This window comes from Nyctereutes procyonoides, unplaced genomic scaffold (genome assembly GCF_905146905.1).
Source record: "Nyctereutes procyonoides isolate TBG_1078 unplaced genomic scaffold, NYPRO_anot_genome, whole genome shotgun sequence".
Taxonomy (NCBI): Eukaryota; Metazoa; Chordata; class Mammalia; order Carnivora; family Canidae; genus Nyctereutes; species Nyctereutes procyonoides.
Window position 1 is genome coordinate 9,460,671 of NW_026575132.1, and position 27,511 is coordinate 9,488,181.

At 40.4% G+C, this 27,511-nt stretch overlaps 1 protein-coding gene and 1 long non-coding RNA gene across 6 annotated transcripts in view; one reads left to right on the forward strand and one right to left on the reverse strand.

The window, feature by feature from the left end:
• The window catches only part of SPATS2L (spermatogenesis associated serine rich 2 like), a 160,365-nt gene that overhangs the window by 42,407 nt on the left and 90,447 nt on the right, over nt 1–27,511 (forward strand). The window contains exon 1 of one of the 5 annotated variants that reach the window (XM_055345140.1): nt 27,274–27,409. The exons of the other annotated variants lie outside the window; for them this stretch is intronic. The gene's annotated coding sequence lies outside the window, so the exon portion shown is untranslated. Of the gene's footprint in view, nt 1–27,273; nt 27,410–27,511 lie in introns of those variants that run through there. 5 annotated transcript variants of the gene reach the window in all.
• LOC129522765 (uncharacterized) lies at nt 933–27,355 on the reverse strand. Its single transcript, XR_008666981.1, has 3 exons — nt 27,233–27,355; nt 5,580–5,645; nt 933–1,545 (listed from the first exon to the last, which is right to left on the reverse strand). It is a non-coding gene; the product is annotated as an uncharacterized LOC129522765 (long non-coding RNA).

The window sequence follows — 27,511 nt, forward strand, 5'->3', positions numbered from 1 at the left end:
ATATATTAGCCTGTCAGTATAATTTTTCCACCACCTGATGTATTTTAGTTGATACTACATTATTCCTGGGTACTGACATGCATAATTGTTACTGAAGGGAGTCACTAATAGTGTATTCAGAATTGATGACTGATTTACATACCTTAAACTGAAAGGTGAGACCAAAAATTTTGGCATTTCCCCCTCCCCCATTCCTCCAGTGAGAGATTATAAATTGAGTTTATAATTGAGTTTTTGCTTTACTACAACTACTGTTCAGCCTTGAGAAAACGTAGCTAACGGTAATGTCGACTTCAGCGTGAGATAGCCCCGTGGACTTCATTCAGAAAGTGCTGGATTCTAGAAATATCTGAAGGGCCCAGTGGTAAATCTCTGCCTCTTGACATAGTTCTTTAAGCGGGTGGATCTGGTTCAGTATTGTTCAATTAATGGTTGTTTCCTACGATCCTTTAATGGATTCTGAGAATGTTGTTATATCTCTTCTCCAGTCTGTTTGGCCACCTTTCCAGTTTGGGTACATCTCAAGTTTTATGTGTATGTGCTTGAAGAAAGAACCAGAGACTGATGTCTTTCTGTGTCCCACCTCTTGGGTTTTGTTAGCACCCCGCCAATGAGACAGTGCCTCATGGTTAATAGCCAAAGGAGAAGCAGCTGCATTTGTATTCTGAGTTTGTGTCCTTGTGCGAGCAAAACTGGCAATTTAAGGACGATGGAAAAGGGCATACACTTAAAGACATAAGATGAGTTTTGCAAGCTGTCTATAAAATACAAACCCTTTTGATTTTGAAGCCACTATATAACCAGCAGAAGCTAAACAAAAAATAAAGGCAAACAAGCAGTGTTTCTCTCTCTTAAACATCATCCCAAATAACTGGTTTAACCAGTTTCTCCACCAGTCTATTGATCAGTTGCTCTGGCCTTGTAAAAAAAAAAAACCCTTGGCTTTAAAATAGCTGGATTTAATGGCAGGGGGCCTCAGCCTCTGTCCCTGAAGGCTCTTTTCCTCCAACTCCTTGGAGGGGGAAGCATGATTAATTTCTCCCCCTTCCTGATGATAGGCAAGATCGGCAGGCCATGGGTACCCCTGTGCCAGCACACCTGAATTCAGGGGGCAGCTCCCCAGACAATTGCCCTCTTGTTCCTTAGTCTCTTGGGCCTGGGGAGCAGTGAGGGTGAAAGGGTAATGAATTCCTCTAGGTGGTGATAAGAGCTACATTCCAAGAGGATTAACCAGCTTCTAGGAGGAAGAAACTGAAAAAGCGAGGGAAGGGAGACACCCACACTGATGCACAAACATAGACGCACAGTGAGCTTTTTCCAGTGTGCTCAAAACCACATTCCGATTTTAGCTGTCAGAAAGTGCAGCTACTTTGACAAGAGCGTCTACATGCTTTAAAAGGCTTGGGAGCATCTTGGTTTGCTGAAGGGAATTGTGGTCATATCCTCCGCTTCGCCGTAACAATTACATCTGGTGACTATCACGACCTCCTCCTTGATCAAGATGCAGAAACATTTTCCGAATACCTTGATTTCAGAGTTTTCAACCTAGAGGAGCAGAGGAGGGGAAGAAAAAGTTCACTTAATTCATGAACCACATCTGAGAATGGTTCTGTCAATAGAAATTTGGCCCCAGGGGATCCCTGGGTGGTGCAGCAGTTTGGCGCCTGCCTTTGGCCCAGGGCGCGATCCTGGAAACCTGGGATCGAATCCCACGTCGGGCTCCCAGTGCATGGAGCCTGCTTCTCCCTCTGCCTATGTCTCTGCCTCTCTCTCTCTGTGTGACTATCATAAATAAATAAAAATTAAAAAAAAAATTGGCCCCATTTAAATGTTCCTCAAATGGCAGGATCACTGCAATGAAATTTGGGATCCTACTTGTGCAACTCAAGTGGAGGCCCCTTGTATGTGCTTCAATGGATATATCTGGTGAAACGTAAAGGCAGTATCATTCCTGTGTGCTAATCGAGGGCCAGAACCAACCCACACACATCTGCCTAGCGATTCCTCACTGCTGTTATGAAAATAAACCTCTCATTTTTTACAGGAAGTCACTGCCCCCAAAGGGGAAAACGAGAGCACATGGCTGTGGTCCTTGATTTCCTCAATCACTTCCAACCCTTTACCACCCCCTACCCCCCGTTGTTGGGATACCCTAAATGTTCAGATTTTAAATCTAAACACCTTCTATCTTGCCATTTCCCCTATTGCATGCACGTGTGTGCGTGCACACACACACACACACACACACACATCGGACTTAGTTTATCTCCACAAAAATAATTCTGAAAGTGTTTGCTAATCAGACACATTTCTTGAGAAATAAACACATCATCAGCTCTTATGGAAGCAATGACTTTTACAAGTACTGTGCTATAGCCTAAACCAGAAATACATCACACTATTGTAGGAAACTACAGCTTTTACATTTTCTTGTCTGAACTCTGCTCCTCTTTTTAGTGAGAAGAGGACATCCATCCCATAAATATCCAAGCAGGGCTTCGGTAGAGAAGCCTGACCCACACTTTGTGTGGCCCAGTCCATCGGAAATCTACCCTCTTGATGTCAGTACAGGCTTAATGAAGTTAAACATTTGCCTAGTGAGTTTGTTTTTGAGAGGAGTCGCTTCAGGAAGGCATGTTGGAACAAATCTAAGCTTAGCTAACCATGAGTAATTCTTTGCCCGTGTCCATAATTTTAACAATGTGAATCATTAGCTCAGACCCTGTTTTTTATCCCAAAGAAGAAAAGATGCATTAGGCAAGACCACGAATTTTAGTGAAGGCTCTTTGTGCTTTAGTAGAAAAGAATGTTGATGTTCCTCACCTTTGTGCAAGGAGATGACTTTAGCCTTGGCCTTGTGACCCTTAAAAAGGAGCCGCAGGTTTTCTGCAGTGTAACCTGCTCTAGTAATGAGCCACATTTGGCCATTTCCATCTTGCTTACGTGCCTTGGTCTCCTGCCTCTGGAGGCCTCACCAAAGTGGGAGGCTAATTATTGACAAGGATTCTTGTTTTGTTTTGTTAAGATTTTATTTATTTATTCATGAGAGACACCGAGTGAGAGGCAGAGAGACACAGGCTGAGGGAGAAGCAGGCTCCCCGCGAGGAGCCCGATGTGGGACTCAATCCCAGGACCCCAGGTTCACACCCTGAGCCAAAGGCAGACTTCAACCATAGACCCACCCAAGGTGTCCCACCAAGGATTCTTGTTAATATCCTTTCTTCCCATTTTGAGGGAAAGTTTGTAGAAAATACAAGTAGCTTTAAATGTATTTTAAAGTGATTTCTGGGATACACAAGAAAATGCTTTTCAATTGAGTTTGTTAGTTATTTGCTATGACCGAACAAACCAGATTTTAGCAACAAAGGCAGTACCTTTGACGTCTTGCCAGGGTTGTGTTTTGTAGCTAAACATGACATTTAGGAAATGTCAACTCTGAATGACTTTTTAAAAAATTGTAGTAAAGTACGGTTGGATATACGTACAATCTCTGATTTACAAGAACTTGACAAACAAGTTTCCAGTGGACATAAAAGGCCGCCCTTCCTCCTTCTCTCTCCCCTTTCAGGATCCCTTTCATTTCTCCTCTTTGCCCTTCCACCCGTCTCCCTCCCATCCCCCTCAGTGTCAGGCCACTTCAAGCACTGCCATGGAAACTGCCTGTGGAAAAACTTGGCTGTTCTGGAAAATGCGTGGTTTCTATAGAAAAAAGTGGAAGAAGAAACTGTGTAATAGGCACAATTGAGCCTGGCCCCAGAGATCACTGCTGGGGAGGACCAAGTGGACTCCCCAGTATTTTCTTTAATGTGGCATGATTCCTTTTTATTCCATTTACTTTCTTTGTCTTAACTTACAAGTTCGTTCGTTCTTTCTTTCTTTCTTTCTTTCTTTCTTTCTTTCTTTCTTTCTTTCTAGCTGCCTTTGAGAGAGTCAAGGAAAACCGCTTTCATTTGGTAGATTGGGCAGGCTATAGTGGCCATACTCATACACAACCCTTGTGTATGTTTAGCGCTTTTTGTCTTACTGTTTACAAAAGATTTCCACACACACATTTGTTCTTCAGCTGCTTTACAAATGGTGAGACAGACTCAGAGAACTTGAAATATTTGAGCTGCTAGAAGCAGAACTAAAAACTGCAAATTTAAATTCTGAATTTAGTTCTCCTTCCATTCCATATTCCATTGTGTGTGTCAGTATTTTTATGCATTATGTTTTTGTATATTCACACACGTGCACACATCTCTGCCTTTTTAAATAGTGGAGCAAACCTGTTTGCAGATGACTAAGAAACAGTACAATTCACAGACTCTCAAACCATCTCTCACCTCGATATTTTGCTATCTTATAAGATCCTTATGCCTAGACGGTGAAAATTAGATAACTGGGCCTTATTTTGAGAGCTTTAGAGATTGAGAATGTTGTGTGTGTCCATAAAACATACTTAAAAACCTGAATGTTAAGATTTTACAAGTTGACTAGGAAATAGCTATGTAACTATTAATTAAAAAATTAATAAAAGTCATGAAATATATCTTTTCAATAACAGGCCTAATCCCAACACTAATAGTATTTTTACGTCTGTGGTTTTGCACTCCTTATGTATAGTAAGTCAGTACACTCTTGGCAAATGGGTATTATTTGTATCTACAAAGTATATTTGAATTCCATACGAGAAAGCCAGGTTCATTAGATATTTTCATGTGTTAACCTTCTGATCAGGGCTTAAATAACACAGTTCTGAAACTGAAAATGATGAAACATGCAGAAAAACACATTTTCCAGGTCTATTTATAGTAATAATAATGATAGTTCTAAACAGATTGTCTCACTGGCAATGAACATACAATGGGGACATGATAAGAGATGAACTGGTGCCATTTTCTGAGATAGAAAATTCTCACATTTTACATAAAGCCAGAAGTAAAAATGGTTCCAAGAAAAAACATGTGTTAAGAATTATAAGTGTTTAGCTTAGAAGGAGGGAAAAAAATTGGGTTATCACAAACATTGCTTTTTTTTCCTCCCAAAGTATAGAAACAGTTTCCATTCTCTGACTCCATGATGTCATACTCTGAAGAAGAAATAGTGAAGGAAATGGAATTATGCAAATCAATGACAAACTTGGTATCAATTAGATTTAAATAGGAAATGAAAATCTGAGCAGTGTGGTAAATATCTACTAAAGCCTTAAAGATCATGGAATTATTATTTGTTAGAATCTTGTTTATGGCTAAAATTGTGTAAAGTTCTACCTAAATATTTTCTCAAACTATAGCATCATCCTCCAGCATTCTTAACAGATGTTGAATTTTTGTTCCATTCATTTTTATTTTATGGCAGGGTTTTGGGGAACATATATTTACCTCTCTAATCTGCCTCACTTATAGGTTACTGCTATTGCTGATGGTCATCCCAATGGCAGTATCTATAGGATTACGTACACTTGGGCTCTGCTGCAGCCTTTAGCATTGCTGGCTAAGTGAGACCACTAAGAAATGAAGCCAACCCCCCAGTGACATGCAAAGACTTCTCCCTATCTGAACCTGACAGAAGTTCATAGGCTCTAAATCTCGGCTCACCCTCTCACTTTCTTTGGAGACTGGTAGGCAGTTATGGAGGCCAGCAACTTCTGCCTTTCGAAAAACCTGGAAAGAGAGAAAAGCCACTATGTAACTGTTGTGATTTTTTTTTAATGCCTCTTTTCTTAGTTTAAACAGGGTTTGAAAAGCCAACCCAGACCAAATTATTTTTTCCATACTTTGATACATCTTGGCTAAATTTTAAAGCACAGGTTGTATTTTATATAATGAGGACAGGGAAACTTTATTTCCATTTCACACAAAATTCCAAGTACAGTGACTTGGTCTAGGTCCATTTACATGCAAGTAGACCATCATAATGTTAACTGTGAACTAGCATCGGGTTTTAAAGTCTTTGTAGTTAATTTTAGAGCAGCAGTATATACGTGAGAGCAGTACCTGTCTCCAAGTGCATTGCGGACATCATGTTTGAGAGGTGACAAGGATAATCAGTTTGACTTCATAGCTGAAGGCATCCAAGCACAACAGAGCCTGGGAGAGACTTACTTAACCAGAGACAAGGAAACTGCCCTGATGTCAGGCAGCTAATGTCCTGTCACTTGCCAAACATTCCTGCTACAGATTCATGTTCTGAAATTTTCATGAACCAACTAGACGAACAAACTGTGTGGTCTGGATTAAATAATATCTGCTGAAAAAGAAAGGAGTGAAGTTAGCCAGAAGGCCAGATGGCAGCTGTATTTTCTGCAGAACTCTATTTGGAAAGTGAGCTTTATGTAATTTTTGGTCATTTCTTCCTGTCTTAGGAGTCTGCTTTCAGAATAAGTCACACAGGTTTCAAAAAACAAATAGCATAGACATAGGCTTGTCATACAACCCGTCCACACAGCATTCTAGCTATTTGATGAAAAAGCTTGGTTTCCATTTCTTCCAGCATTGTTGTCTATTCTATCCTCTGTCCTTTTTGTTACCACCTCTCTGAATTACCCCAGAGCTCACCTCCACAGCTTACAATACTGTGGAGTTCACATAGAGGAAAAATGGGGCTGAAGAGGTCATGAACTTATCACTAGCTCTTTGTGGTTGACTAACGTTGTTCGCTTATGTGCGGGAAACCAGCAGTTGTCAACTGCATACACACAAATGTGGAGTTTCCTTTTTCTTCAAGGCGGAGTGCCATTTCTTGGCTGTATCTTCCAACAAACTTAGAAAGTAATACCTTGGACTCATGAAAATTTAGTTTCTGTTCCCTGTTTCAGAATTTTCTCCTGTGGTTATAGGGTGAGCTTCAGGCATTTAAACAGGAACAAAAAAGCACCAACTCACGTCCGGATTCCTGAACCATAGCAAATCAAGAGAGAGGAAAATATCCAGAAATCAATTAAGGTTGTTCATTTTCCAAATGGTGGGAACATCTCTAGGCATATTTTGTTTCTTCTCTTTCTTCCTTCATTTCTTATTGGTTACCAAGACTTGATCATATTCCTTCTAATTGGCTATTTGTTTCATAGTTTCTTCACCATGATCTCCTTTATCACTCTAGCCAGAGTCTCATGGTCTCATTCTAGACTCTTCAGAGCTGCTCCAACCAAATGCAAATATTGTTCAATCTGCTATGCATCCTAACCCTAGTCTGATCTTCATAAAACATAAAACACGATGGTGTTCACATCTTTAGAGAGGCTAGCCATTCCATAGTTTGTTCTGCAGGAAATGCGATGCAGATGGATATCTCTGCCTAGACCTCATGGCCTGAGTGACCTGCCACCTCCTCTCTTTTCTCTGTCCTCCAAGACCCAACTTCATTTCCCACTGCTTCACATTATGTTGGTTCTGAAGTCAGCGTCTAATGAAAGCCAGCCTGTATCCCATTTCTGTGATGTCTGTTTTTGGAATAAAGTGTTCCAAGAGAAGTCTCACTTGGAATACCCTTCCCTTTTTCCTTCTAGCTCAATAAACACTCATCCACTTTCTCCTTCTAGTTCAGTTCAACACATACTTCCTGAGCATGTGCCATTAAGTAGTGCATGGTGGAGTGCAAGGCTATGTGAAACAGGGTCCCTACAGTACTTGTCTGGTACTTAAAGTCTAGACCAGCAGGCTACAGAGTGGAGTGCTCAAAATAATCCACTGGGGTTATTTTGAGCACTCCAGGAAGAATGTACTGGAACTTATATTTACATTTTTTCATGTCATTTTAAATTTCTCTGTGAAGTATATAACATATTAGTACATGGTATTAGGCACATGGTAGACATTTACAGATAAATGGTATACACATATTGTGTATCCATGTGTGAAGCATTTTTACTAATGGAATGAATAATAAAAAAAAATAAAGAGAGCCTCAGGGGCCCCTGGGTGGCTCAGTCATTTGAGTATCTGACTCTTGATTTCGGCTCAGGTCATGATTTCCGGGTCCTAGGATCGAGCCCTGCATCAGGCTCTGTGCTCAGCAGGGAGTCTGCTTGAGATTCTCTCTCTTCCCCTCTCTCTCTGTCCCTCCCCCTGCTCCCCTGCTCTCTCTCTCTCTCTTTCTAAAATAAATAAATAAAATATTGAAAAAAATAGAGCCCCAAATTCAGAACTTTAATTGGGGTTGTAGGAGGTCAGCAATTTGGCCCACTCCAATCCATTTATTCTCCATTTAAAAAATAATTTGCTAATCCTCTACAGTGTGCCAAGCAGTGTGGAGAGAGAGAGAAGTCAAGTAAGAGATCAAAATCTCAGCTATATTTCTGACAGATGCTCACTGGAAAATGTGGCTTTATATCAGAGCCAGGATGATTAGATAATACTTTACTCTTGCAGTAAGCACACCCAGTCATAGGCAACATGGGACATTATAGGACATTTTCTACCTCCCTCTTCTTAGCCCAAAGCTTACTGGACCAGGAGCAGCTAAGAAGTCACTCTGTTAGAAAGATCCTAACAGAGGGGAGAGTATGGGGCATGCTCAGATTTTTTTAAATGCACCTATGAGATAAGCCGCTTCCTCATGGGGGAGAGAAAGTAGGCAGCAGGTGGAAAGAGGTCACAGTGTTTCTATAATATGCAGGTCCCTTCTGATAAGTACGCCACTTTTGTTCAGCTTTTATCACCTCCTAATAAGTAAGATTTTCTGTTGTTTTGAACGTATCTCCCTAAAAAAGAGCACTCTTTTCACCAAAAGTATAAGCAAAACACATAAAACTTGATGACGGGATTTTGAATTGTGTGCTTGAAGGCCTAAAATGTATCTGGACTGAGGCCTGGAACCTGATGCCATTATATGGCCCTTCCCCAGAATTCACTACTTGATTTCTTAACCCTGCATTAAGAACACAAAGTGTGTGTGTGTGTGTGTGTGTGTGTGTGTGTGTGTGTGTGTGTGTGTGTTTGAAAAGAATGGTGTGGCTGTCAGTTTCATCTGACTAACTTGTGACACTCCTTTCCTAGCTCTATCCCTCTATTCCTCATCATGTGTGCACAAAAGCGCACACACACATCCACACACAGGATTTCCTACAGTTAAATTTTGCAATTTTTGGCACGTTATGGAATCAAAAACATGGGTGAAGCCATGTGGTCCTGGGGGGGAAAAAAGCAAAGAACGACAAAACTTGTTGCTTCTCAATGCTAAGCACAAGGTAATTTAGTGTCATTCTAGAAAGAGAGAGGAAGGGAGAAAGAGAAGATGCATTGGAAGGACATCTCGTCTTGGAGTGAGGGACTTTGTTGAGGTCCATTCTAGTCCATCCTCATTCCTCCTGCCTGACCTCCTAGGGCAAAACTCTAACATGACCTTCTGGAAGATTAAAATCTATCCAGTTTTTAAATATCTACAGAGAAAGATTTCACAATTTCCCTCAATAACTAATTCAAATGATTAAAATATAGGTTTAGAGAACACCACAAACTGCCCAGGCATTCTTGCTTCAGTTTAAAATGGTTTTCTTTCAGTACTGGGAGAGACAATTCATCACCATCCCTCGTGTGATATCATGGTATTAAGTTGACCACTAGATTTACAACTGAATAAGCCAATCCAATGCCATCATATACCTCCTTTTGTTTACTTTGAATCGTCTACATGGTGTCTCTGTCTTCTTCAATTTTCTGCACCCTGCTTTAGATGTGGAAACTAAATAAAAGGATTGTATGATGGTTTCCATGTGCTTATCCAAACTAGTCAGCTTAAAAAAAAAAAAAAACAATGCTAATTTAAAATCAGCTTTTTGCCTGTCCCTTTTGATTTCTTCGGGGTATTGGTGATGTGGAAAACAAAGGCAGAAGAGAGATTATTAAATTTCCTTACTACCTACAGCCCATTGACAAGTCCTTGAAACAGGCTGAGTGACATTCCTCTAGGGGCTCAACTGCCTTGATGTTGATACTTTGCTAAGGGCAAGAGGCAGTCCGATCCCCAGGACCCTGCCAGTCTACCTTAACATATAAAAATTCCTTTGGAAACTTCCTTTATCTCTGCCCTCCAAGATACATGCTGGCAGTCATCCCCCAAGCATCTGACCCATCGATATACATCTGAAGGGTCTCATGACTGACTTTTTACTAAACAATAATAAATGACCTTTCGTAATAATAACTAGCCCCTTTGGGATCCTGGAAACCTTATTTCCAAAATCCCTGAGAGTTTTACGCTCTCCTCAACCCCCTCCCAATTTGAAACTATAGAACCAGCCACTCCTCATGACCCTAGTGCAGCTCCTTCTGCAGGGTCCTCCCCCCTACTTTAATAAAAAACCACCTCTTTTGCACCAAAGACGTCTCAAGAATTCTTTCTTGGCTGTCAGCTTCAAACCCTAACGTCCTTCCTACGTCATTAGGACATTTATACATAGTTCTTTAGATTACCAGAAATCTTCTTAATCCAAAAATGTGAATGCTGGAAATTTCAAGGTCAGGGAAGGAAATTTTTGAGCAGATCTTAGTTAGGATACCTATTTGGCTTCTGAGATAAAAACAAAACAACAGTGGCTTTAAAATGTAAAGATCAGTTTCTCCCTGTGAAAGTGTCCACAGCGTGCAGGCTGACGTAGAGGCTCCACAGTCAAGGGGACTCATCTTCTTACCTCGTTGCTCTGCTCTCTTGTCCTGATGGCTTCCATTTCAAGATATTGTCACATTTGAGCCAACAAAAGAGTGCAAGAGGAAGAGAAAACCACACCTTTGTTTTTAAGGGGACAACCAGAAGCTGTGCATCTCCCTTCTGTCCACATCCCACCCGCCAGCACGTAGCTGCATGAACATACTAAGCTATAAGGGAGGCTGGGAATGATGCCAGGTGGTCTCGTGCCCAGGTAGGACTTCAAAGCTGTATTACCAAAGAAAGAAGGAGGGGATAGATGATGGGGGTAACAGCCCTGCCTCTGGCTCTGTCGATCCAGCCTGAGAAGCACGTTTTGACCATGACTGCAGCCAGGAGACCTTTAAGTAGTGTAGAAAATACCTAAGGATATGAAGAAGGAGAAAATCCTGCTGTCCAGTAAGAGCCCAGACCACTGGAGAAGATTTGTGTTTCAGGCTAGCGGATCTCAGGCCTGGCCTTCAATCTCCTGCTACTAGAAATGAAGTTGAAGCTTAATTAACTCCAAGAATACTTTGGCTACTGTACCACCTAATTAAAATATATTATCTAAGTGAGGTTTCCAAACTAAATAGGTTCAATATAAAACCAAGGTCACAACTTTGCCTGGTTACTCTCATATCAGGCCACAGAAGACACGCTGCTCTGTCGCTCCTTGATCTAGATCATCGTGTTAGTCTAAAGTATTGCTACACTTCCACGAAAGGGGCACAAACATGTATCTGAGGCTTGTAATAAAAAAGATATAAAACTTTTCAAATGCCAGTAAATGAAAATTTTAAGTTAAAAAACAAATTGTACTACTGCTACCACTCCCCTTGTAAGATCTGTATTACTTTAAGAATGTTCTAGGAAAATACCCATAAAAAGACATTTTGCTGATTACAATGCTATACATATTCCATCTGGGACTTGCAAGTTCTATTTGTTTACTCGATTAACCAGGCGCTTTTTCCTGTTAGTGTCCACATTCGTCTTTTTCAAATGTAACCCTGGTTTTCATCTCAGCCTGACAAGACCAACCTGGATTTTGACAGTCACACTGATTTTTATCTATTTAAACTGCTAGAAGCAAAATCTGATTTTGTTCCTGGCTTTTGTTATTGAGAAAAGTAATAAAAACCAAGGCGGAATTAGATCAGGAACATCCATTATTTTAACCAGGAACAAAAAATAAATATATAGCTCTACCTAAGTATTGGATTAATTTAAGTATATGGGGGATATTAAAAATTGCATTTAAAATGTGTTTCTCAGCTGATCACTTATTTGACATACAAATTTAACACTTCTATTGTCTGATGTAGGAATAATAATATAATAATAATGAAAATTCTCATGTGTTGAGTTCTCAGTATGTACCTTCCCAGCACAAATTTCTGTGTGCTCAGTGCCTAAGCCTCGAATCAGTCCTATCCAATCTGCATGGCTGCTAACAAAGCAGAGGAAGGAACTTTGGGTGGAAGATAAACAACAGGTTCTACCTCAATTAATGCTCCCAATGGAATAGACTATGCATTCTCATCAAAGGCTACATTGCCTGCAAGGGGGTGAAAATTCATTCTTGAAGAGTGAAGGAGTCAGATATTATGGCTGAAGTCAGATTGGGCGGGGAGGAGATGTGACAGTGGAAGAGTGGCCAGAGAGAAGCTACAATGCTGACTTTGAAGATGGACGGGGACAGGAGCTAAAGCATAGAGATGAACTCCAGAATCTGGAGTTCCAGATCCTCCTCCAGAACTTCCAGAGTTGAATGCAGCCCTGATGACACCTTGGTTTTAACCCAGTGAGATCCGTGTTGGACTCCTGACCTACAGAACTGTAAGATAATAAATTTGTATTCCTTGAAGCCACTAACTTTGTGCTAATCTGCAATAGCAAGCTAATACCCCAGTTTCCTGTCTAGAAGAATAGAATGATCTATGTCACAGGTTTTTTGGTAAGCATTAAATAAAATAGTCCACGAAAAGCACTTAGCATAGGGAGCATAGTGACATCCTGACCTTGCCAGTGCTTGGATGGTCAAGGTTTGCACTCAGAGTGCACTTTTCCCATGTTTATGTTGCTGATAGACCTCTTTCTTTCTTTCTTTTTTTAAAGATTTTACTTATTTATTCATGAGAGACACAGAGAGAGAGAGAGAGGCAGAGACACAGGCAGAGGGAGAAGCAGGCACCATGCAGGGAGTCCGACGTGGAACTTGCTCCCAGGGCCCCAGGATCACGCCCTGGGCCGAAGGCAGATGCTCAACTGCTGAGCCACCCAGGGATGCCTGACCTCTTTCTTTATATCAGTGACAACAGTCAAGTTTTATACTGGCCCTGTCACTTTAAAAAGATTCTGTAGATTTCTCCTTAGATTCATGATACATGATTTTATATTTCAATTATGGGAAATGCCTTTTATTAACTTCTGTGAACAACCAATCCTTAGGTCCTCCCCCAAAGCTGTTCCCCTGTGTCTTCCCCCTCTCTGCCCTGTCTGAAGAAATGCCTGCAGCCTTGGTGGGGTCTGTGGAGAGGTGAGAGAGCAAATCCCCAGCAGTAGCAGAGAGGAGAGAAGGGCCAGCTACCAAGCACCCCAGTAAGGGAGAGGGAGCACCAGGGGAGGCTGCCCTTTCTGAGAGAGGCTTTCCAAGTTAGAGCCTGACTGGCCTGGGAAGGCTGAACCTCGGCTGTATTGTTTTCTTTTCTTAACTTTAAGGAAGTGTGTGTGTTTTCATTCTTGCTTTTTTAACAACCAGGACAATCCCCGCTGAAAATGAGAATCTTTGCAATGAACATTCGCTGACTTGCTTCATTAAGTCAGTTGGGTAGAGCCTAGTGTAAATGAAGTGAAGTCCACAGGTTTTTCTCTATCTTTGTTGAGTCAATTATTTTCACAGAGAACAGATTTTGCATTATCACAGGAAAAGAACCTAACAGCATTATATTCCTACTACCCGAGTGTTAAAACTGTGTGTGTTTACATATGTTATCTTTTAACTCACAGCATTGCTGTGAAATAGAAATTATTACTCTCATTTCCTGCTGAGGAAGAGGGAGTGTCTTCACGGTATCATTATGAAGTAAATCAATAGGTATTATTACTCCTGTTGTTAGCCAGGAGCCCAGGGGCTCAGGGAGGGTGGCATCTGTACTGGTTTGGCTGGGACAGCAATGTGGCTGTTGTCTGGGGCTGCTGCTAGCTGGTTGCCCAGGCAGGACCTGTTCCTGAAGCCATGTTTCAATGCCTGGTTGTTAGTCTTTAAGATCCATGTATTAGACTTCGTCTGTGAGCTGAGAGATGCTCAGATTCTACAGTGATACACTCAGGCTAACGAAGTTTTAATAAGGATAATGAGCCGGCCTTTATTTTTAGGGCATTTCTTTCTTTCTAAGGACCAGGACATCCCCTTTCCAATATTAAGGGCTCATGGACTTCTCTTGCTCCCCACACCAGTCTGATCCCTGCACTGCCCTAGCATTCTTTCTGAAATGTGCATCTGGCCTTTCCCCTCCCTTGCTTGTGGCTTTCAGGGGCTCCTTGCTAACCTCAGGATAAGGCTGAGGCTCTACATCCTATTCACAGACTTCTCTTTATGTAGATTCATCTCCTCTTCTGGTTCTCGGATACTGAGCACCAGGCCTGAACATCTTTTGCACCTGGGCTTTGGTGAATTCCAGTCCCTCTGCTGAGATCATGTTCTCCCTTTTCATTCCCTCTTCGCTGCACCCCATTCATCTGAATAATCAGGGTCCAACTTAGATCTAACATCCATCTTAAAGCTTTCCTTGAACCTCTTAATGTTACTTATTTACCCCCCGACCCTCCACCCCAGTCAAAATGCTCTAATAAAATCTTGTACTTCCTCTGTAATAGTGTGTGCTGACTCGTGTCCCGTTTACCTGTCTGGTAACCCTCACCAGAATCAAAGTTCCCTGAGGCCAGGGTTTGTATTCCACTCACTGTTTTTCTAGTACTTGGCACAAGTCTACGCATGTAGGAAGTTCTTGGTAAAATGTTCTCAAATGAATAAGGAACAGAAGACCTACATTCAAGTCCTGGGCCTGCTGCTTTCTAGTTGTGACTAGAAAGTTGACTTTGGACAAGTTCCTCATACACTTAGGGTCTTGGTTTCCAAATTTAAAAAAAGAAATTTTACTGAGATGTTATGAAGTTCTTTTCAAGCATGAACATACTGGGATTCTAATGCAACTCATTAGCCATCCAGAAACCATAAATCAGCAATCATGTCTTGCAAATGAGAAGCTGGGAGCATTGCCATGGACTTAATTTCTTGAACATGGATTGATTATTTCATTCCATCCACTTATACACATTAATGGTCAACAGATTCATACTTGTTCTTATGTTGGTGTTTTTGTTCTTGACCCAAGGGTTTATTTTCTTCAGGATACTCTCTTCATTTTATACACATCTGAAAAGAGCCCCTTAAGCCCGAGAAAATAATAAAGCCTGTTTATATCTACTTTTTTGTTCTTATGTCCATCTGTTTTTACCCAGAGGGAGTTAATGAAACTTATTGCTGTACTAAGAATTTCAAGTGAAGGTAATTTGAAAAACTGTTAGATGAGAAACTGTAGTCTCAAATAAGAAACAAAATCTGCAAATTTTGCTGATTTTCGTGGACTTGAGTTGGTAATAGATCTAATACCATATATAACTGTGTGAAAATAGAGATGCCTGGGTGGCTCAGTGGTTGAGCGTCTGTCTGCCTTTGGCTCGGGTCGTGATCCCAGGATCCTGGGATCGAGTCCCGCATCAGGCTCCCACGGGGAGCCTGCTTCTCCCTCTGCCTGTGTCTCTGCCTCTCTTTATGTGCCTCTCATGAATAAATAAATAAAATTTAAAAATATTTGATATGAAAATAAAAGGAAAAAAGAGAACATGCCAGCAGCAAAAGTGTTAATGTCAAATGTCAAATGTAAACCATTGCAGTAATTCACATGCAGTAACTTTACTTTCCTGGTGAAGGAATCCATGTCAAACTAGGGGTTATCTGTGCTTATACACTTTGGAAGTTGCTTCCTTCTATGTTCCCAGCACTAATTATCATAGGAATCAGAATCTAAGTATATCTCAGATACTTGTTGCTAGTAAATTAAACATGTTTAGATATTTCATTCATATTTTCTACATAATAATCTACAGTGGTGGGATCTCTGTGTGGCGCAGCGGTTTGGCGCCTGCCTTTGGCCCAGGGCGTGATCCTGGAGACCCAGGATCGAATCCCACATCGGGCTCCCGGTGCATGGAGCCTGCTTCTCCTTCTGCCTGTGTCTCTGCCTCTCTCTCTCTCTCTCTCTCTCTCTCTCTCTCTCTCTCTCTCTCTCGCTATGTGACTATCATAAATAAATAAAAATAAAAAAAATAATCTACAGTGGTAATTTACTAAGAGTTTATATAGGTATAATTATTTTTTCCTAAAATTTGCTATATATTTCCTGGTAAATGTGACTAATTCAAACTTGAAAATGATTTTTAACATTTTTTGAAAGTTACTTCTTAACATTATTGCAAAGTCTTGATCAATATTATTAAAATGTTACATCTAATGGGATAAAACATTAGTACTCTACCTAAACCCACTACATGCGATTTTTATTTTCTGCTTTTAATTGAAAGTTTTTCTTGCCCAATGTAGAATTCCTTTTATCTTTGAACAAACCTGTATTTGGCCTAGTTTATAGGTTAATTAGCATCAGGATCTTTTCCCTGTATCTCCATTATTTTTATGCATTGTTGCTTATTTAGCAATCCATGGTGATCTCTGACCTCCTGACTCAGCAAAGCTCACTTCCAGGTCAGGTGGCCATGACCTCTTGTAGACAGAACAGTTTGTTAGCAGCACACCGGGAAAACACCAAAGACAAATGGATTTGTTGTTTCTTTAACAATGAGTTACTCAGAGCTCAAATCACAGCCAATGAAAATTATTTGATGACTCAAATACTTGGTATAGAAACCATGATGAAAATCTATACTTTTCAAGAAAATAAGAATATATCTTTATTTTATATGGAAAATAAATTGTGGTGGTTTATTTGGGAGACAGTTTTTGCATTTGATTACAGATGACTTAAATTACTTTGCAACATCTGAGTGTTGAAAGTGAATTCCAGTTTTTTAGGCTGCATATAGGGTATATGGATGTGTAAATGAAAGTTCAAACCCTAAAAGTTACTGGACACGTGGATGATCCACTAAATAATACTATTAATTTGGCTATATTCTTTAGCACGTTAATTGTTTCCATCATTAAGATCAATGATTTTTTTTTAAGGTTTTATTTATTTATTTTGAGACAGAGAAGGAGCGCAAGCAGGGGGAGGGGCAGAAGGAGAAGGAGAGAGAGAATCCCAAGCAGACTCCCTGCTGAACATGGAGTCCTATGTGGGGCTCAGTCTCACAATCCCGAGATCATGACCTGAGCCAAACCCAAGAGTCTGACGTCCAACCAACTGAGGCACCCAGGCATGCCCCAAGATCAATGATTCTTAATGGCAGGTGATAAATGATGCAGTTCATAAACAGTGTAGTGCTTTGTCTCATAGGTCTGATTTTTAGAAATTACTTAATTTGATATTTCAGTAGCATTATAGGAAAATAAGAATGTTTTCTTTGTCAAAAGATTGAGAAACCTTCCTTTAATTAATCTTCAGTTTAAAAAAAGGTTGGTAAATGGCAGGATTTTTGGCAGAGAAGAAACAAGGAAAATGAGTTGTTCCCGTGCAGCAGGAATCCAGATGTTCCAGGGCAGGCAGAAGTGTGTGTATCTGTAAACCCAAGAGAGGACATGCACTTGTAAAAGGAGGAAGGGAAAAATACAGTGTCCAGGAGAATTTCTTGTGCTCAGTAAGCACTCAGTAAATAGTTTTGAGCGAATAAATGAGCTGAGACCACCCAGCCATATCAAGCAGTGGTATAATTTACTTCTGATATAGCATACAAAAGTGACACAAAAAATAATAAATGGGAGTGACGAGAAACTTAAATTATTTGGGCATCTGCTAGAAGTCTTATTTATGTTCAAAGAAATACAGGGTTTCAGATACCAATTTACCTCATTTTCATCCCTAAGAAGATGAAGGAAATGAAGGGAACTGCTATTTTGGATCTAATTTTAACCAAGAGATTGGTTGGTGGAATAGAAGGAGAAGGAAACTTTATTCACTTATTCAATGAAAGTTGAGCGTCTACTATGTGCCAGACTCTTAGAAGATGGTGACCGTGTCATTTTAGCTTTGTGATAATCAGCGAGCAGGTGATGGATATAGCCAGATATGTATCACAGATATTGGGAGAGAAATTTCAAATTTCAGAGAAGAAATAGATATGATTCTATAGGTTGAGACTCTAGACTAAAGAGATGAGAACCTCAACTCTTAAAACTGTGATTAGGGTTCTTTGAATGTGCTCTCGAAGCTTCTCAAACCTCCCTTCTCAAATTCAGTCTCATACCAGGTCACTATTGCCTTTGTACTCACTTATCTATTTGTTGTGAAACTTTAAGCTTCAAGAGGGCAGCTCTGTATCTGTCATGTTTATCTTTGTATCCTAGTAAATGGGACAGGACTTGGCACATAGCTGATACTCAATAAAGCACATGTATACACTCATACACACACACACACAGGCACACTTCATTGTGTATATAATGAATTAAGCAATAAACAATAATGAAATTCTGATAATCATGAAAGTTTTTCCAAATTATCAAAGATAATGCACACACACACACATACACACACATTTGTTAAGCTGAAGAGTCCACATTTTTTTGAATGATTAGAACTAGAGGTTTGAAAGTTCTAAAAGGGTGAGGAAAAAAGATGGCTATGGCTGCAAAGGGCATACTCAGGTTAACTCGAAATATAAAAGACCATTTAAAGAAAAATGCAAGGACAGGCAAATAACCAAGAACAGATACCAAAGAGAGAGATAATCCCAATAGAATGGTGTCAGGAAGCCTAGAGTTCAGAGTGAGCTGAAGTATGTAAAAAAAATTCTAAAAACAACAAAAGGGACTTAAAAAGCTGGCAAGGAAGCGTCCTACAGAAAATGAAGGTCACAGAATAAACCAGATGTAGAAAATTGGAATGCTTATGATGTCAACTGTGTTGTTCCCATTTTTGATAATGACATAGTTACAATTTCTGTCAAGAGTGGAGTATTATTTTTAGTTGTACTTCTTACTGTAGAATTTTGTTTTACTTCTGTAGAAAAAAGAACAAGAAAAGGACAGGACCTCTGATGAGAAAAACAAAGGACTGTTCAACTCTTCTTATTCTTGGCTTTTAATCAAGGATCATGATCTCCCATCTGATAAGATTAGAATAGAATGAGGGTAAGAGGGAATTGAGGGGGCAGCCCAGGTGGCTCAGCGGTTTAGAGCCGCCTTCAGCCCAGGGTGTGACCCTGGAGATCCGGGATAGGGTCCCGCATCGGGCTCCCTGCATGGAGCCTGCTTCTCCCTCTGCCTGTGTCTCTGCCTCTCTTTCTCTCTGTGTCTCTCATGAATAAATAAATAAAATCTTAAAAAAAAAAAAAGAGAGGGAATTGAGGCTGATGGCAGCGTAATACCAGATGCTTAGCCCTTCCTTGTAGATTGGGGTCTCCTGGCCCAGATTGTAGCCACAGGCCTGAGAACGCTCACACCTATGATTCCCCTGCTCCAACCAGCCATCTTGAGGGAATGTTAGCAAACACAGAATCTCAGCAGAATTTTAGAATTTATTCTGAAATTTTTGGGAACACTCAGAAGAGAAAGCGATCATCATTAGGCACCAATAAGAAATCAAGAGGGACTAAGTGATATTCCTGTTCCGTAGAGAAATTAGAATGCAAGATGAAGAAAATGTGGTAAAGGTGTGTAGGAATATCATCCAGCCAGTTTTCACAGTATCTCAAGATTTTATTGTCGATTTAATAGAGAAATATGAAGGGAATAACAATAGTTAAGTGGCTTCACAAGTAGGTTTGCATAACCAAGCCCAAAGAGTGCTAAAGAATGGGTCCATGTGATCACAGAAAGTGATGTATAGACATTTACTTCTGTTTTATTCTAGGTTTTTCTTTAGCAATGACTTTAACGATGATGAGTTGGATGAAAATAATAGGAATGACAGATACCTGTTGGATTCTTAATGTGTCAAACACTGTTCTATTACTCTGCATTATTAGTTTATTTAATCCTTACAACAATCCTATGTAGTCAATACTTTTATTTCCACTTTATAAATGAGTAAGCTGCAGCACAGAGAGTTTAAGTAACTTCCTCAAGGTCACACATTTCTTAGGTGTCAGAGCTATGATTCAAGCCCAGACTGTTTATTTAATGGCAGAAGTTACATAAATGATATCCTTCAGGCTTGTGAATGACCAAAGTGAAATGTACACCTGAAGTGGAAAGCTGTAGATTTGGTATCCAAAAGAATTCCAATAGACTGGAAAAATTGGCTAAATTAACAAGACAAAATTAATTTAAAGTAAATATATCCTCATGCACTTAAGTTCCCCCTAAAATCAACTGTGAAAGTAAAGATTGGGGAAATGGGACTTACTAATGAATCAAATGAGGAAGTCTTGGGTTTCATTAATAGAGGCTTATTATAACCAAAGTATAGTGTGGTGTAGTTGTCAATGAAATGCAATCTTAGGTTGCATTAAAAGAAGAATAAAACCATTAAATGAATATATATATATGTGTGTGTGTGTGTGTATTGGCACATAACACGATACAACATAATATATGGTATAGATATCATATATACCAGAATGAGAATACACAAAACTATGTCATGTGAGGAATGAATGCTCTCTGAAAAATAAAGTTCTAAAGATCTGACAATACAAAATGTTTTGTCTATAAAATAATTTAGAGATTTATGAAGTCCTTACCAAATCTAGCCTGAATGATCCTGTACTAAAATAGAGAAAGCAAACATAGGACAAATGTGACACATGGAGAAAAATGGTCAGATTTATGGACTATCTGAAAGCATAGCTAGGAGCATTGCATGGGAAATTATAGGAAGGCAGTTGATTCAATTTTACCTAAGAATTTGTTCACAACTAGTCTCATGCAGAAGCCGCTACATTAAAAGGCATGGAGTCCCCATCATGGAATTTGAGCAGACACCAGATGACCACTTAATGAGGGTGTTGGAAAGGAATTGACTTGTAGGTCAGGAAGATGGGAGATCTCTGAGTCCCTTCTAACTTCAGATTCCAGAAGAATGAACAATTACTCAACCTCTCTCTATGAAATAAGGAGTGAGGGATGGATGTTGAGTATTGAAACTGTTCCAGCTTACAGAACTATGGGTAAGTTGAGACCTGGAGATGCGTTCCAGGGGAGTCAGATTGAGTTATGATCCAAATCAAACAAAAAGTCTAAGTTACACAGGAGTTATCCATGCCTTTCTGGTGATAGTTTTCTCTTGATTTTATCTCACTAGTAAGCCACAAATTATTTTCCAACAAAGCCATAGATTTGGAAGCATTTCCAGTCTTGCCTGCAAGCAGGCTTTTTTCCGTGACCATCTCAGATCCTGGGCACAAGGAACCCAAAGAAGTATTTCACTTCTAGGAGTATGCCTCGAAAGTATCAGCTAGACCTAATAACTTGGTTTCAGTATTCATGTCAAGCTTTTAGACAATACACGACTAAAGCAGAATGAGACCAGTCTAGATACTTCATGGGAAACTTAGAGAAAGACGCTGAAGAAAGATTATAAAACTACCTCGTCTCCCCTTTTGGAACCTGAAGTTTCAGAGGGACTCTGAGGCCCCCCATTTTCCTGAATTATAAGTGAATACCCTTTCAGCATCCCACTAAGTGGTCTTCCAGTCTATGCTTGAACAAATCCTGTGCCAGGAAACACGTTACTCTTAATGGCAGCATCTTCCATTTAAAGACACCAGATGTTAATATGACGTGTCAACTATACTTCAATTGAAATTTAAAAATGGGCAGCCCCGGTGGCACAGCGGTTTAGCACCGCCTTGCAGCCCAGTGCGTGATCCTGGAGACCCTGGATCGAGTCCCACGTCAGGCTCCCTGCATGGAGCCTGCTTCTCTCTCTGCCTGTGTCTCTGCCTCTCTCTCTCTCTCTCTCTCTCTCTCTGGATAAATAAAATCTTAAGAAAAAAAAGAAAATTAAAAATGTTTTTAAAATAATAATAAAGATATAAGACGTAATGGGAAGAAGGGAAAGGGAACTCAGGGAGATAATGCAAGTAAAAGAAAGGGTGAGCAGAAAGATGAGAAATGGTTTTGGCAAAGTGTATTCCACCATGATTTGTCCTCACTGGGAAGTGGAGAACAAAATTTAAAACACTGAGAAAACATTGTTCTTCCCATTAATAACTTTTCTATCCCATTTGGCTTTTCTGCCAATCCGGCTTTACAGTTCTGATTATAATTGTTGCAAATACTAAGATTTCCTAACTGGATCGAACCCATTAAGTAGTTTTTAAACAATTTCCTATATTTGCATCAAACCAAAATAATGGCAGCTGTCTAGTAGAATAAGGACAAGCTTGGGAATCAGTTTCAGAGATGTGAGTCCCTGCCTTGCTATTGACTGGCTCTGGGACCTCGGCCTTAACTTCTCTCTGCCCACTTCTCTCATCTATGAAATGAAGATAGTAATACTTACTGTGGGAGCACTGGGAGGACTTGGTGAAATAGACATAAAGGGATAAAACCCAACATGGTGCTTGAGGAATTTTTGTTTTATTTGCTATTGCATTCCCCAGCATCTAGGGTAATGCCTGGCCAAAGGAGATGCTCACTAAATGTTTATTAAGTGAATGAATGAATGAATGAATGAATGAATGAGTCAGTGAGCCAGCTCAGCATATGACCCTTCTTGCTAAAGGCATGGCAGTGTTATCAGACACGAGAAGTCTTTGTAAAGCAAGAGGCTGACTGATTAGTCAGAGGTTTGAAGAAGGAGAATGCTTTGTCACAGATAAATGTATTTTTTCCCATCATGCAGCATAGCTTCAGGATCTTTAAAAAATTAAACCAAAACTCTGAGCTTTGGGTTGTCTTTATAGTCTTTCCTCAGTCCTTCCTTTGTGTTTTCCATGAGGTTGTCTGGAGTGGTCTCATTCTGTCCAGTCATATTTTGTTAGAAGGCTTGAAATGAAAAATGAAACCAACTGAAGTCTGGCTGGCAGCCATTCAGAAATAGACTTTTTTTAAAAAGTAGATTAATTTTCAAAGGCATTTTCCCTCTTTAATACTCAGATTTTTAGGGGATCCCTGGGTGGCGCAGCGGTTTGGCGCCTGCCATTGGCCCGGGGCGCGATCCTGGAGACCCGGGATCGAATCCCACATCGGGCTCCCGGTGCATGGAGCCTGCTTCTCTCTCTGCCTATGTCTCTGCCTCTCTCTCTCTCTCTGTAACTATCATAAACAAATAAAAAAAATTAAAAAAAAATACTCAGATTTTTAGAAGAACCACTTAGTAAAACAAACAAGAGTGTCTTTTCAGTGTCTGGTTATCTCTTTTTCAAGACTGAGTTTGGTAAGTTACATAATATTAACTGTTGGTTATTCCTGGGGTGCAAAGCCAGGTAAAAAATAAAACCAAATGAAATATTTAATTTATGAGTTGCTTTCCTAGAGTGAAGTGAAACTTAGCTGCATAGCTTTTATTTGTTTTAGAGGACATATTTAATATTAGATTAAAGTATATTTTTGCAAAAATAAAGGAAAAAGAATCAAGTTGCATCAAGTTGAAATGGTTAAAAAAAGTCAAGTTTCAATTCGTATCAAAAATAATAGAGAAAATTGAGTTTAGTTTCATTACTCATAACCAAAAATGACAGGGGAGTGGCTCAGAGAATTGGCGTGCAGTGGAGATGGAAAAGAACTCTCTTGTTTGCTAAAAGGAAAACAAAACAAGGATGTTATCTCTTTGCTTCAGTATGAACAAGACAAGTGTGTAATTGAAGCCTCACCATATAACACCTTTCACAAACCAATTTCTGATGTCATCTGATTGCTTACTGCCTGCTAATCTTATCTCTGTTCAAAGCTAATCTTAAAATTATACTGCATTACAGTAAGCTGAACACATTGCATCTATCTGAGGTGCATAGTGGACCCCCAATAAATATTTATCAGTTGACTTCTGTGCACTATGGAGGCAGGCTTTCCTTCTGGCCTTACATGTGACTTACTTGTTTCTGCCAGAGAGGTTTCAATTTTGCTTTTCCTCTTACCTGAAATGCCATGCCCATCATTGTCAGTACTTCCTTAAAATAGTATAAAAGAGCCCCGCCCCTCAGAAGCCCTAATAAAGCCACCTAAACTAAAGCCTCCTTGCCCCTCTGGAAGCCCCATTATAAACATGGTTATAGACATTTCAGAATGGTTTAAGATTCTGCTACTGGCATTCTTATTTCTCTTGGTTCTGACACACCCCCAACTAATGCCCCACAATAGACATCCCTCAAGAATGATTATCATTTCCCATGGGGACACACACGTGTGGACATCCCTCCACATGCAGTGTCCAGCCCATTGGGCCACTGGGGGCACACTCACAGGACATGTTCTCTGGCTGGATAATGAAATTTTTAGCCTTAGTAAAAAAAAAGAAAAAAAAAATTAACAACCCCAATTGCTCGTTTCTGCCAGTCTGCCAAAAATGGGTATAAGTGTCTAAGTGGAATCGAGGCTGTGAGAGATGGATCTTTTTCATCAAACAAGTGATCAAAACCTAATACATTTACACCTGAAAATTGCTTTAAGGTAGATTGGATGACTAACAGAAAGTCTTCCAAAGGGAAATAATATATGGTATTATATTTATTTGAAAGGCCTGTACAATATTTGAACTACTGTACAAAAACCAGTTTTGATTCAATCTTTAGAAAAATGATTTGGAAGAGATTAAACTACATATCGCTGAGGCCTAACAGACATCGTAAGCATTGGGTATTTTCTGGACTTCCCCCAGTGTGAGTTGAGCCACAGGGCAGGCTGGAGCTCAGTGCAAGGAAAGAGGGTGAGGTGTGTGCTCCCACACCTTTCATGCTGTAAACTCAAGGAGTAAGCAGGCTTGCCATGGAAAGGCTTACAAAGAACCCACAGCATACATATGGGTGTATGCAGCAATGAAAATCTGTATCTGTGGGTAGAGTTAACAGGCAAATAAGGTTAGTGGTTAAATGTGGTTACCTTTGGACTGAAAACCAATTAATTTTTGTTTTCTCATATTCCATAGTAAGGGTACAGCTTCAGCCTTTCTCTTTTGGGCAGAGTATAGGTTTTGATGGAGGGGAACTAACTAGAGGGCTGTGATCTGGTTACCCCAACTACAAGACTATATGTGCAGAAGAAATAAAATAAGTAGAAGACATTGAGGAAGTTACCTGGTTAAAGAGATGGGACACCTGGGGTTTGATATAGAAAGATGTGGAGGACTTCAGTGCTCATGGTTGGACCTTGACCCTGAGAATGACCATAATATTACAGATTAGGCATACGGGCTGGGGAGGGGGATAGGGAGTGGATTGGAGGGTATGTAAAGTGACGTGGCTAGAAGAGCATTGGACAGTGCTGGTTTTCATGGTGGTGTATAAAGTGATAACCCAGTCTTCGATGTTGAGAACCGGGGAATTTCTTGCAATCAAGAAAGGTAAAATAAAATAAGAGGACATTCCTTGATCTCCATGTCTTTACTGAACATTTAATTGTCTAAGGCACTCTTCTACACTACTACTTTGGAAAAAAGGAAGAAGTGGAATTTATCAGAGATAGGCTTTTTAAAGGGAAGGAGTTCTTTTTGTAATTCATTGAATCTTTTAATATCTTATATATTTGAAGTGCTTTAAAAGTCTTTATTTTCTCATCATAGCATATTTCAGATGGCAAATTTTTATTTTTTATTATAGTTAGAAACTGAAAGAAAATTTACTAAGATAGTAAATATGACCTGTAGAATTTTTAGCATATCATAAACTGGTCAGAATGAGTTTTTTTATTATCAGTGATTGCATTAGAATAAACTCAAGGGCATTAAAATCATATTAATTCTCTCTTTTATCCATCTTAATATGGTTACTTGAAATCAGAAGGTATGAAAGGAGATTTAGTAATTTTTAAGCTGTTCTCTAATTAGCTCTAAGACTTTATTTGAACTTTGCTCTTTCTATATTTTTACTGCTTATTGTCCTCTGAAGACAGGTACCTTAGCTATGAATTTGGTCACCAGAGCACCTATCACATCTGGTTAGCCACATGGCCAGAAACTGACTGCATGGGTTTCCAAGCTGTTCTGCTGGGAGGAGGTATTCATGAAAAAGAACACAAAAAACAAATGACCCTTTGGGCACAGTCAGAGCTGTGAGAGTTTACATCTTTCTTGGCAATGCTGCAACCAGGCCTCAGTCTGCCACCCACGCCTCTCTGGAGTTGCCCTAGGGTGGCAGTATTCAGGGGAGGGGAGGGCGTAGCCCTGTAAGGGCAATTTGTGGTCAGAAGGTTGCATTTCAAGGGTCAGCCCCATCACTGGCTAGATGTATGGCCGTGACCTCTCAGGCTTAGTTTCTCACTGTAAAATGAAGATTATGGAAAAGCAACCACACAGGCTATAGAGGGATCTAGTGAGATGATTTCTCTATTCATATTTATTTTATAACTCCTACTGTGTGCCAGGCACTGTTTTAATCACTTTTACAAGTCAGAACTCATGCCATCCTCATTACCACCCAATGAGGTCCTTATTATTATCACCCCCATTTTACTGATGAGGAAGCGAAGCCATAGAGAGGTGGGGTAGTCACCCAAATCCCAGAACTACTCAGAGGCAGGATTGGGATTCCAACTTGGTAAATTGTAATTTTTTATTTCCTATCATAAGAGGATAAGTAAGGAAGAATCTGAATAGCAAAAAAATAGGCCGGTTCCTCTCTGCAATTATTTAAGGGCCAAAGGTGCTCTGGATGTTGACAGAAGCACCTTCACTTGTCCACCTGCCTCTACCAGTCTAGTTCGGGGCCGGCTGCGCGGGCTCCTCAGAGGACTTTGCCTGTGGGCGGTTTAACATGGGCTCTGATGGTGGGGATCCCGACAGGCCTGACCCTAAAAAGAAATAGCGCCTTTCTGTGGACATGTTGAACTCACATACTAGTTTTTTTTGAAAATCAAACCAGCAAACAGAGGTAACACATACAAGACTAACTTGCCTATAGGGAGAACAGGTGTTCACAGGTAAGAAGGCCCTCTCCATTTGCCGGGCCCCAGCCCTGGTTATCCCCACCCCCATATGCCTCACATCAGCTTTTCACTGGGAGAGACTGAATGTTCTCCATGAGCATTTCATTCCTCTGGCTGAGAGCATGAGCCCTCATGAAATGGATATACCCATAGATATAGTAGTACAGTATTCATTTAGTGCAGAATTAGCCAACAGATGCTTCCAGTTAGGCCTAGAACCGGGGGACAGGTTTTAGAAGGGGGAGGGGAGACAGCAAGCCTCAGGGTGCAGAGCCAGGAATGTTTGCTAATTGATTGATGCACCTGCACTAGTGTTGCAGGAAGATTAGAAGCCTTTAGCCGATGACTAGACCCAGACCTGACCTTTGGAGCGATCGCTAGAGTCCCAGCCCGTACTGTCTCTCGGCCTCCGAGGCAGCGGAGGGTTTGCAGGGCCCGTCTTCTGGCTCGGCCTTCTCTGAGAGAAGAACGGAGAACTCGGCGTTCACTGACAGGCCTGATGGTGAAAGCTCCGGCCACTTAACAGCCCGTCCTCAGAAGGTGAGTCCCTGTGAGCCGCAGCCGGCTGAGGCCACTCCGGGCCTGAACCTACTCCAGGCCACACCCAGGATCCTGCCACCTACCCTGGTTGCTGACTCCACC